We start from the raw sequence: 10,627 nt of genomic DNA, 5'->3' as shown, positions 1-10,627 counted from the left end.
CTAGCATTTTCCTGCGGCTCCGCGCGTGTGAATAAGGTTTTCGGAATAAATATTTTCCCGGGAAAAAAGTTGCCTGTAACTCAAGAGTAATGTAGCATCCTACTATTAAAAATTGTTAAAATCTAACTATTCAGATTTGTAATATTAGTATAGATTTCATCATTATTGGCCACATGAAGTCCACTGGACACAAGGACCGAAAACTCCGAACTTATTCACCTATAAATATGAAAAAGGTTTCCACATAACCCTGAGCGGTTATGTTTATGAGTTTATGCGGACTGTCAACAACGCAAGTTTTCAATTGGAAAGCCCAGCTGCGGCCGGCTCGTAATGTCCGTATTAGTCGTGTGGATAAATGCCATCGACCTCATTCAGATGACGAGTTTTCTCTGCTTAATACAAGCTGCCTGGATGACGTAGTTGTATTGTGTGAGGTACGACATTTGTGGTCGCGGGTTCGAATCCCGAGTCGGGCAAAGGGCGCATATTATACTAAATAGACGTATTTTTTATAAAATACTTTTTAGTATATTTTAGCATAATAGTTTCAAACACCCTCTCGTACATTATTTATCCTAAGTCACAAAAACATACTATATACCGAATATCATTTGAAACCTTTCCATTTTCACATGATCAGTAAACATAGTAGTATTTTTACCATATTTAATATGAACAGCAAACATAACCTTACGCGCGCAGCTAGAATAACTCATCCCTAGAGAATTCACGTTTTCTGCAAAATTCATCTTTGCGTCGGATCTTGCTAGTGAAGCTTTTTTAAAATCGCAAAGAAGACTTTATTAAAGTCAGTTTTTAAAACGAAAAACGTCATCCAAACATTTAGGATTATAATTAGAGTCATGCCAACATTTTACTTTCTTTTTAGGGGCAGAAACTTATCACATTTCGTTGGCTGTTTTTGGTTCCGTATAGTAGGAGCCCTTATGCTGACAATCGTTAATAGGTAATCAATTTTTTACATAGCAGTAAAGTCATATTATTTACTTTGTATAGATCCTTGCTTGAGAATCAATCAATCAATCACCCTGTCCCCGTCCACTGCTGAACTTAGACCTCCCCAAGTGATCGCCAACTATCCCAGTCTTGAGTAGCCCGCATGTCTAAGAATAAAGGTACAAAATCTCTCAGATATTTTTGTTTGAAAAATGTACTGCCTTGCCAATAGATGTTATTCAATGTATTTCTTCCTACACCAAGTACATTCTTTGAAAGTTGGACACCGACCTTTATTCCTTCGTTAAGACACTGTCTTGCTGGTGGTAGGATATTTTGTATTAACACGGATAGCGACCGCCGTGCACAAGGTGTAAAACCCACCATAGTGGCCCAGGTAATTGTATTGCGTTTAGGGATCAGCCTGTGTAGATCCGGTTTAAACCAGGCCGGCATAATCGACAAACAAATGGCGATGGACAATCATCTCTCGTCAGTCGACACTACCTTTACCCTAATCTATTTACTTACAGGTATACTCTGTATAAAACTTTAAACTTACAAAATCTCCAATCGACCTTGAAACAATTCCTAAAACGACCCAACTAACGTCAACGAACATTCGCATATTTCAATTAAACAGCGATAAAACGAATGACAAACAACAGGACACCGCATGGCCGGGTAATGCCGGTAATGGCTAGGGTCGGCCGTAACGAAAATTAGTGATATTTGTTGGCGAAACTGCGTTATCGTGACCCTTACAAACTCCCATACGAATATACAATAGTTACTAACTATATCGCGTGTCAGTGTGACCAAGTTATGTATTAATAGTTCATTAAGTTGTAGCAGTGAAGAGAAATATCGTAAACAAATAGTGCTCAGAATATTCTGTAAGAATTTCAAAGGGATGTCTTTAACATAAATATTAGTTCCTAACTATGGCAAGTGTAAACTCCAAATGATGTATTATTAGTATCGCTTGCTTTGTCGCTGTAGAAACAACATAAGAGAACCTAGCTAAAAATTCTTAGTAAAAATTGCTTGTAAATATTTAGCTCCTTAGTATATTATTGCAAGTAATGTGACCTCGTAGTTATGTATTGTTAATTATCGCTAGCTTTGATGGTAACAGTAAATATAACTTATTACCGATTAGGGCCATAGCCTTGGGAAAGGATCGCCGTGACAATTATCTGAACACAGCTGACTTTCAAGTTGCATATAATTTGTCAATTATTACTTGCTTTATCAGTGAAGAGACATTGCGAGCATGCCTTTGTAAGAAAGTCCAAGGTATGTGAAGTTTGCCAGCTTTCACTAGACGAGCTGGTGTATGTCAAATATTTTAAGGCTCAAACTGATAGCTCCGGGGACTATTCGTCCCATAGTTTAGTTAAAAAAATATCACTCAAATCCACACAGCCCCGTATTTTGTATATCTGCTTTAAATATCACTGCACCAACCATCAGATTCAGTAGAGTTATTTTTAAAAACATTTGGATTCAGCTACGCGTATCAGATTTATTGACCGGAGTTTGTTTATCAAAAATTGACGTAGAAATATGCCTTTTATATATTTTTCATTTTCATCAGATGCGGCAACACTAGATAACAGACTAACTTATTAACTAAGCAATAGAATTATAATCCAATACTTAGAGGTCCTGTTAATAAATAAATATCAGCTTTGAGTAAAATCTGAAGTAGGCATTTAATGTATGGAACTATTTTATAAACCAAGCTTATGCTGTTATATAAGAGCTTGCTCTAGCTGAGTCGAAAATGTTAAATAAATAAGACTCAGCTCTCAAAACCCATCACATATTATGAATTAAGATATCATTGAGCTGAGGTTTGCTAAAAAACGACTGTTTTAAAATGATGTCCTCAATTTAACAGTGTCTCAGCTGATGTCGCACTTGAGAGCCAAACTGACATATTGTAATTATTGATACTGCACTTAAAATTGCAAGTCATTACACTGCGCCAGTCATCTTGAGACATTAGATTTGAAGTCTTATAATGCTCAGGAATGGTATTGATTACAATAATCTTCAAACCATATAAAATAGAACTCGGCATTAATAACAATAGGTAAACCAGCCCATAGTATCTAAACGCTTAGACTGCTACAACTACTGGCCTGATATCAACACCTCTGAAGAATTTGGGCATAATAGATCACTTGAAAGAGATCATCGCTACCTACGAATACTGCGATTGATACATCCCGAATGATTTTAAGAGCGTTGCTGGCTTTAAAAAAAAATTTGTAGATTGGAAAGAAGGAGGTGATTTGTAGTCCTTAGGTCCTCCATTAATTCACTGATCAAACTAAATTATGCATTGACTATTAAGATTTTTTGTCGCTGGTTCTCTATGACATTATAACATAACTTTAATTGCGTCACTTTATTCTGCATAAACCGGGCTACAGCGTATCTGTATCACTTAAATACACAAGACTTAAGCCACCCAAATCGAACGTTTGATCCACACAGTATACCGTCACATAGAATATCGACCTACTTAATACATGTAACGTCATTCAAATTGATTAATCTAAGTTCATATCCAACCGTGCAGTGTCCGTAACGGGTATGTGTGCTGAACGAGAAAATATGAGGGTTAGGAGAAAGTTCCTTACATATTATAAAACAAAGTCCTCCTCCGCGTCTTTCTGTCGGAACGCGATAAATGTAAAAATTACCGCACGGATTTCTATGAAATTTCATTTGAAAATAGTTTCAGACTCTAAGAACAACATAGACCACTTTTTATCCCGGGATAAACTTCACAAGGGCGGAGCTGGGAGCAAGAGCTAGTTATAAAATAAAAAGGCGACAGATAGCGGATGAATGCGGGATGCTCAAGACCAGGATCATTGGGGCTTACTTGAGGAGGTCTACGTGTAGCAGTGACAGCTATTGTTGATGCATAAGACGTATATAGAATTCTGAAGCTAATGTTGATTACAAAATATATCGAAGTCTCTAGCTCATATCGTAATGTGTAATTCGAAATCCTGGATAGAGTAGCTACTAATAACGGGTAGTCAAAGCGTTTACAATCAAACACCTTATACTTGTAGTTGAATAAGAACTCTTCTTATCCAAAATAAAGAAGCACTATCCACCCAAACCTACCCATTTCTCTAAAATATAAAATTACTGATCCGTCACGGCTCGGACACTGCACGGCAGCGTGCGACGTGACTCATAGAGTTGATCAGAAGTTATCGTATGTCTTCCCGGAGACTGGTTTAATTTCCGCCGCTTACAATATATGTTTTAAACGTAAACCCATTGTGAGGTACAACAGCGTACAGAGCAAACAATGTGCATAGTAAATATTATAATGATGTCGCTCGTGGCTTCATCCGTGTTTGTCTGTTCTGGGGATAAAGTACTGTCATATTGGAACACATCCAACGATTGAATGCCTCCTAGCCGAATTTTGGCCACGGCGACCAATCTCATAATAGATCAGCCAGGTACACAGGAGGTATTATAGTGCATAAGTGTGTGCGCAGTACACAGCTGCACTTTCTGTTCCTTCAATCTCATTTTCCAGTGATATGGCAATCCGATATGACCAGAGAGATCAGACGCAAGACCAATGGATTTCCGTACTTTCCGTGGTACGGGGGTATCAGACCGCCAACATCCTAACTCTAAGCTGCGACTGAGTAATTTTTAAGACGGAAAACCCAGTGACAATGCTTTTTAACCCGACCCAATTTCGAAACCAGGACCTCAGCGCCGTGGTTATATTCGTACAGCGTACGCATTACAACTACGCCAACGAGGCAGTCAAAGATTACACCCTACCGTAGAACGAGTAATATTTTCGCGTGTAAAATCAGCCTATCAAAGCGGCAAATCTCATCGAAACGCATACATCGGTTATTGTGTATACTTTTAAAAAAACATTCGAAATGTTAACAAACATCAGGATTTGAAAATATGTTCGAATGTTTTTTTTATTTATTAATCCGGATTAATATTATTAAGAAATATGACTATAATGAAGCTTTGTTCAAGCGAAAGCCGCCATTATGATAATGTCCACAATACTATTTTTCAGTAGTATTTAATATTCTCTTTGTTGCCAAATGACACACAATTAGCGATATTAAGCGGATTGCTGAACCGTATCCAACCACTATTATCGTCAAAATGTATCGCCTAAAGCCAAATGTTCTGTTTTACCTGTATAATTATGGTTAGGGATTTCCATTTTTTTATAAATAACTATTATCCGACTAAATTAAAAGTAAATCGCATAATAATGAACGACTTACCCAATATAATACGCTACGCTTTCGCTGGTAGGATATATTATATATCTGCCCGGATAACAACCACCGTACACAATTTGTTAAAACTCGTCATAGTGGCCCACGTAAGTGTGTCGTGTTCCGGGATCAGTTTGTGTATATCTGGTCATAACAGGCCCGGCATAATTGTGTCGACTGCTGAGTGGTAATCATCTCTCATTAGTCGACATTCTATTGGACCCCACGCCACATACCATCAGGTGCGGCGAGCTCATTGTGCTGTGTACGTATTAACAAAAATGCGAAGTATCTACTTTTTTTTGGCTGGCAACACTTGATCGGTCCGGACGTCAAATTGACTACCTACTACGATGTTTCCACTGCGATCGTCGGCCTAAGATATCAGATGTTCAGTCTCATATTAATATCTTTTGATGTAATAACTGTCCACGATAAATGAATTAACAAAACTTAGCTCTGAAACAGTTTGCCAGCATACGTGCTTCCTCCTTCCTGAGGTTCTTCAGGGGAGCGTTAAGAAGCTATTAAGCTGGCCGGTATAAATACTGACCGTCTGTTTGTCTCTTACCGGCCGTAATTTTTTTGAGCATCTCTTCACTTCGGGATAAATGTGCCGACCGTCCTTGGATGATTATCTGATCCCGATCAACATGTCTTAGGGCGTCTTTTAACTTACCATCAAGTGCAGACAGGTGCACTGTGCCTGTATTGAATTTGAAATTTGGCTGTGAGCCATTTCTATCAACATTTACAAAAGTCCATTGTGTCTCGAAGATGTCTTTTACGCAGGCGGAATCGCGAGCGATACCTAGTTAAGTATAAATTCGTAGCAGAGTACTATAACTTTATATATACGTAGAAGCGAATGCAGTGTCACATGCACTGTATTAAACGATGCCGCCAAGACAACTCATTAACATATCATGAAATAATTACGAATGTGCAAATTAATTCATTAAAATTCATGTATTCAGTTTGTCATTAAATGCAGACTCGGGGCTCGGATCTGTTAAAAACATTAATATGAAAAAGAGAATACCTAAAGTTATGTAAACTTATACCGATAATACCAAAAACATCAATGGCCACTTGTGTCATATCAGCGAACGCCTTGGACATTCCGACATTCCTTTGTTAATAATATAAAAATGTATAATCCGAAACGTAAGTTGTAAATATTCGTTGTATTATGGTACGACTACAATTTTGAGGTCTCTTTTGAAATACAGGATCGGGGAAAATGATATTTGATTTTCTTATTTAGTCAGCTTGTAGTCTATTTGTGTCTGATATGGCGATAGATTTGCCCACTAGCACATGGGGCGAAAAGCATATGGTGATAAATGAGTGTCCCAATTGTGCCACAGCCTACCCGGAAATAAAATGCTCGAGTGCGTGCGAGTGCGTATGTGTGTGTGTATTATAAATGAACAGACATTTTAACTACGAGATCAAATAGATATAAAACCCTAAATTAAAGATAACCAATCTGAAAGTATCTGTGACTTAAGATTTTGAATATTTTTCATCCACAGTCCTATTCTTAAGTCCTTTGATACGTAAACGTTCTCTCCATTTCTAAAATCCCTCAGGATCAAGACTTCAATTCAGACGAGAACTCGGGTAATGAGGTGTTTGATTGATCAATGTGGATAACAATAAACATTTTCTAGCCGTAGGGATCTGTGACTGTGTTTTATTATGACATTTTTCATTTTCGCTTTAAATCTATAATGGGAGAGCTTTATACCTAAAATATTATAATATTATAGCTAAAATGTTATAATTTATAATATATTTACAATAAAAAGCTATAATTATTTTTAAATTTATACCTATGCTGCTATTTTGTTTATACGACATGTTTGAACAACTAAACGAATTTTGATGCACGTTTATAAACCGAACCTCTCGTTTAGAATGGTTTTATAGATTTTTTTATCGTAAATACTAGACAAGACTGTTGCTATAACATTTCGTTTGCAAAACGACAAACAACTTAGATTTTATTATTGCTTTGAATGACGAGACGAGCTTGCCGTTCGCCTGATGGTTAGCGGAATGACCGCCCATAAACAGTAGAAACACCATCCAACACCTTGAATTACAAAGTATTGTTTGATATTCCATTACGCTCGTCTTTTTTAAGACATGAGACGTTAAGTCTTATTATGTCAAGTAGATAAAGTGGTTACAATGTCCTTCAAACCGGAACACAACAGTGACGACACGCTGCTGCTTGGCGGCAAACAGATATTGCAGTGGTACCTACCCAGGCGGACTCTCACATATGAGAGACCTACCAGCAGCTTATAATAAAATAAGTATATGAACACACGGGTAAGACAGTTTGTTCGTCGATTAGACGTGGTGGAACCGATATCGCGTGTGGACTCTCATTATAACATCACGGCACCAGTACATGCGTGTGCCGATACTGCCCGGCACAAAAATCTGTGATGTATTTATATAGGCAAAGGTAACACTATAATCTATACTTTGACAGCCTCGATGGCGTAGTTGTAATTGTACACGGTACGAATACTACTACCGCGCTGAGGTTCTGGGTTTGAATCCGGGTCGGGTCAAAATAATAGTGACTGGGTTTTTCCATCTTAAAAAATTACTGAGATACAGCTCGGAGTCAAGAAGTTCGCGATGTGATACCCCCGTGTCGAGGAAAGCACTTAAAACCGTTGGTCCTGCGCTAGATTTCTCTCCGGTCATGTCGAATTGCCCTCTCACAGGACTATGAGAGTTAAAGAACAGAGAGTGTACCTGTGTATTTAACCTTATGTATGTCGCTATCCGGGCAGATACAAAATATATCCTACCACCATCAAATGGCAATGGCTCTATAACTAAATTATAATAGGTAATTATAGTCAAATTTGAGTTTACATACATAACATACATAACATCACGCATGTTATCCCCGAAGGGTATGCAGAGGCGCAACTATGGCACCCACTTTTCGCCAAGTATGTTCCGTCCCATGATGTGATAGGGGCGAGCCTATCGCCATATCGGGCACAAATTCCAGACTCCGGGCTGATACTGAGCAGAAAAACCCAAATATCACTTTGCCCGACCCGGGATTCGAACCCAGGACCTCAGAGCGCTATTGTACCGAACGTGCAATACAACTATGCCACCGGAGGTAGTCAATTGATTTTTCTTTTGTGAAAAAACATACTTGGATGTTTTTAGTACTTATAGAGGCATGTAGAAAACGTTGGCATTTAGATTTTGATGTATTTTAAGATACTTCATTTAAATCGGAAAAGTTATTCCAGCTAAAGATTTGACGTAGATATGAGAAAAAATTACTTTTAATATTTCAAAAATATTATGGTATAAAAGATAATACGTAATATAAAAATAGTGGAGTACCGTCAATTCAAAGTTTAACATGACATCGTTACAATTCGTCAATCAAGCGAGCCGCTCTCCTTCACTTATCAAGATCAAAGACCAATGTCGCGTAGCAACGGAAACCAAAGCCTCGTAAGGCTCCCGGAAGGCGCCCAGTCCTTGAATCCCACAATACGTTACGTTTTCATTCATCCATCTATTTGCGTCGGGTGTGTGGTTACCGACGTCATTTGTTTTTGACCGAATTGCGCGGTACGACGCGGTATCAATTTCTACAGCTTTATCTAAGTGGATGATTGATGGGTAACGATTATGGTACAAACTTTTATATGTGACAGACTTGGAGCGTAATGTCGAGTATGTAAGACGAAAGGAAGATCATCGAACCGAACAAAAATTTAAGTAAAATAACTTTAAAAAAAATAAAACAAAATCACACACTCCCGCCTATTATTCCCGAAGGGTATGTAGAGTCGTAACTAGAGCACTGTCGTATGTATTCCGTCCCATGATGTGACAGGGAACGTGCCTATCGGCCATATCGGACATAAATTCCAAAATCCGGGCTAATACTAAATAGAGAAACCCAATATCACTTTGAACGACCCGGCATCGAGCCCGAGACCTCAGCACTGCAGATATAACGTAATACAACTACGCCACCGAGGCACGCGAAACAAAATAATTACTTATAAAATGCGCAAATTTATCATCAATATGTTCATTATCATGTTAATTATTTTTAAATAGTTTTGATCAGGGTTTAATGGAACCTAAACCACATAATGACTTAAATACTATACATTACTATACTAAACGTTTTGAGACTCGCAATGTAACAGCTTAAAATGACGACATATTCGGAGATGAAAAAAACTGATTCACGGACGTAAACCTATGACAAAACGCACTGATAGAATGCAATCTAAATAAACGAGTAACAAATTACAAAACGTCAGTTGAACTCTTCGGGAGAATAGTTTCGAGTAAGTATAATACAGTTATTTATCAAGTTACCTAAGTTGGCAAGTCAACTGCATTGAAAACTTTGATAGTATCTTCCGAGTTATGTCTCCGGAATACACGGGAAGGTGTTGCGTCGACTATGTTTTGTTTCTTCAAACCATGTCTCGTCATTCGATATCTATTGGACGCCATTCAACTTACCGTCAGGTGTGGTGGGATCAATTTTCAAGAAGGTATAAAAAATATAGATGGTAAGTGATCGGATTCGTAAGGCCTTTACGTCTAAAAATTAAGCTTATCGAGCAATTTTGTACTCTTTTCAATCTTTATAACAAGCGTGTGGAACTTCCTCTTTAATAAGAGATCCCAATATAACTCAGGTCTAAATGACTGTAAAACAAAGCATTGGTTTAAAAATTACATTTGAGTACGCCGTAGTCAATATTATAAATTAATATGGTTTTATGCGTCTTTTTCATATTTTAATTACTCCTATAATTAGTATATCCTTTGGATTCTCACTTAAAACAAACAAGAAAAACATCAGAATAAACTAAGAAGGCCGTAATTCAGGATGAATTAATCGTCATAATTAAAACAAAAACATAAAAAACTAAGACGACCGTAATTCATCTTCTTTATTGTGGTATATAAATAAGCCCAATTCCTACAAGCCTGCTCGACACAACAATACCCGTGAGTACACAACCAAATCTCAATAGAGAGCGTAAAGGCACGGCTCAGCGCCTAGTTCTAACTGAGCATCGTCTTAGAGGGTGTTAATAGTACTAGTTAGCAGTTATCAAGATCTAGCGAGTTTACAAGCTTATTAGATTAAATCAACATTTATAGTATACAGGGTCATTTTGATTTTACGTTAATATATGATACTACAAACTTTTGCTTGCGTCTTCGCCTGTGTCAAAGGGTTTTCCGGGATAAAAGTCCCGCTTTATACTTTCCCGGGATAGAAAGGTAGCATAAAACCTTCCCAGGGTTTTGAACTATCTCCATATTAA

The sequence above is a fragment of the Manduca sexta genome, chromosome 28 (genome assembly GCF_014839805.1).
Source record: "Manduca sexta isolate Smith_Timp_Sample1 chromosome 28, JHU_Msex_v1.0, whole genome shotgun sequence".
In the NCBI taxonomy this organism is placed as follows: domain Eukaryota; kingdom Metazoa; phylum Arthropoda; class Insecta; order Lepidoptera; family Sphingidae; genus Manduca; species Manduca sexta.
This window is presented reverse-complemented; position numbering follows the sequence as displayed.